This window comes from Macrosteles quadrilineatus, unplaced genomic scaffold (assembly GCF_028750875.1).
Source record: "Macrosteles quadrilineatus isolate MER2022 unplaced genomic scaffold, UCM_ALF_1.0 Scaffold_6__1_contigs__length_79288215, whole genome shotgun sequence".
NCBI lineage: Eukaryota > Metazoa > Arthropoda > Insecta > Hemiptera > Cicadellidae > Macrosteles > Macrosteles quadrilineatus.
This window is the reverse complement of record NW_026542599.1, coordinates 44,501,063-44,504,005: the sequence shown is the minus strand read 5'-3', so window position 1 is coordinate 44,504,005 and position 2,943 is coordinate 44,501,063.

Below are 2,943 nucleotides of genomic sequence, written 5' to 3'. Positions count from 1 at the left end.
TATCAGATTTTTTAACTATTGTCAACTGAATTTTTCAAGTGATCATTGCTCTAAATTCAAATTGACACTTTGAAATATTTTATGATTTATACAACATAGAAAAATTGCTCCAGAAGGAATCAAGTCATAAGGCACAATGTGCCTTAGACTAAGTAGAACGGAAAATATTTTTCATCACTCCGTAACGAAAGTAACTATTTTCGATAACAGCTGATATCAATGAAAGTAGTCGTTTCCCAAGCTCTAATTTGGGGCGAGGGAAAATCGATCAGCTGATTTTCCCTCGCTCTAAATTTACTTTCCCTCGCTCTCAATTAGTTCTCCATTTATTCACTACACGCGCTAGTGTTTTGTTACGGTTTAATTTAATGATTTGAATCAGCTGTATGTATTGTTAAAAGTTGTTTTATTCTTTTATTTTCATGTTTAAACAAAATTTATTGAGAAATATACGTAGGGTTCCTTTAAGAAGATTCAATTTTATTTTGATGTTCAATCAAATTAATTGAGAAATAAAATATTTGTAATACTACTGAGGTCTGCTATTCTGTGTTTGTGTATTTTTGCGTCGTGATGAAAAGTATCGTTCATAACTCGTACCGAAAGTTATTATCCGGCACTTGCTCCACTATTCCCGTCCTCGGCTTCGCCTCGTACGTGAAAATAGCTCTCACATACTCGGCTTCGCCTCGCACGTGAAATTAAGGTTCCCTGTGTTCGGCTTCGCCTCACACAAAAACTTGAGCGCGCGACGGAAAATGCCACTTTCGGTCCTAGTAATGAAATATACTATTTCCACACATTTTAAGTATCACCATGAGAAAAGAATAATCAAACTTCAGAGCAACTGGTCTTTTAAGGAGACTTATTCCTTCAGACTAAATTAGGATGAAAACAACTTTCAATGAAACAATAAGAGTTTAAAATAGATTAAAGGACACTACAGCATTCTAAAATTGATGTGACGTGTAGTGTGACGTGCATGTCTCTGCTGTCAGATTAAAACTGACAATAGGTTAACTACTTAATTCTTATTTGCATTGACGACACACAACGGATTTCAGCAACATAAACAGACATTATTAAACAAAGTTAAGTTAAATGTAACTGTTATTTTCAAACAATCAGTGCGGCTACAGCTGTTTCATACTCAATATGAGTACATTATCAGTATCATGTCCAAACAGTCAAATTTCTTTATTTTCTCGCTAATCCTTGACAATCAAATTCATTGGCCTCATGATCTATTTATACTAAACAGTGAATATGAAACAACTGTGGTCATGCTATCTACAAAGGATTGTTTGAGAGTAACACATTAACATTAAACCTTAAATTTTCTTACTATAGTTCGGCCGCTTAGAAAACGACCTGCGCGCTAATGCTAAACCAATGCTGGAGGAGGTCGCTTTCTAAGCGGCCGAACTATAGACAATCCAGAGGCTATTCTATCTATTAGACTTCTAATTTCAAATTAAATTACAATTAAATGTCATATGTAACATCTAACGATGCTACACTAGTTGCTAAAGTTGTCATGAATGTATAGCCAAATGAACTGTTAGAAGAGGTAACTGCATATGCCCTGCTTATTAGTAAGGCTGTAGTGGGTTTAACCTTTAATTTAAACTTCTAAAAAAATACCCAATTGTTGACAGTAATGGCTGAGCATGAAAAATAATATCACCCATGGAACATTTTAAATTCATCGCATAATGATAATTTTCCAAACGCAAGAAAATATTTCTAATTAGCCTAGTTGTTGTAACACCAAAATTCACAAGCAAGTATTTATAAATCATATTTCTTATACTTTCTGGATGGCTAACAAAGTTTTTAGTATAAAATTATTTTACTACATGGTTTGAAACGTTTGATTGTGATTCATTGTATTTTTATAAAATCTGAGGTTACACCTCATAGAGGATAATTTTTTATGATAATAGTCATAGTGGTTTTGTAGTCGTAATTTCTAAGTTGAAGTTAATTTTTTCATACTATTTTGTTACAATTAGTCATTAGAACTGATTTTGTTAGATATATAATAGGGACGAAGTAGGTGCCTTGTACTAAGAAACAGTCAACTTATAATTTGAGAATTTTTTCCTGCTTTGTATAAATTTGTTTTAAGTCTGATGTCGGGATTTTAGAATAAGTTGTGGATCCTAATACTTATGTTATTGATATAATCGTCTTGGTTCCTAAAAGGCATTATAGTGTTTTCTCTAACAAAAAAAAACACTTGTCATAAATAGTTAAGTGTGTAGGATAAACCAAAAGAAATTTTTGTTCTTTTAAGACATAAAGCAAAGAAAATGCCATGGACTGAATGGTAAAACTACTTGAGATAAGGACAAGTATTAAGTTTTCCTGGTCCAATAATTCACTTTTTTCAGTGATAAAGTAAAATAAGTATATTACATTACAAAGATAAACTAAATTTGTTTATTTCTTACAGAGTATGTACTATGTAAGACAAATAGATTACTGTTATCTGAAACTAAATATTAAATCAGTTAAATACAAGGTTATTGTGTAAAAAAATCTATTGGAACGTCAATAACCTGACTACAGCTTATCATTTATAGTTAATTATTATTACTTTTTTATCAATCACTTTAAATTAAAAACCTTGATAAGAACACCCCCTCAATTTTCTCATATAATTGAAGGCTTTTACTCTTCAAAAACATTATACAAACTACTATGCAAACCTAAATGGATCTGAGATTTATTAACAACTTCAGGTTTATCTCTAAGCATATCTGAGAAAAATATTATAGGTAATGAAAGTTATCAAACGAATTTTAACTATAAACCTTTAAAACATATTGCATTCTGAAACTCGCATACATATTGTGGAAATGTAATCAAAATTGTTTTAGACCTTTTCGAAAAAAATTAAGATTGTTTGATTTTTCTCATTTCAGGGGTTTACTTTCG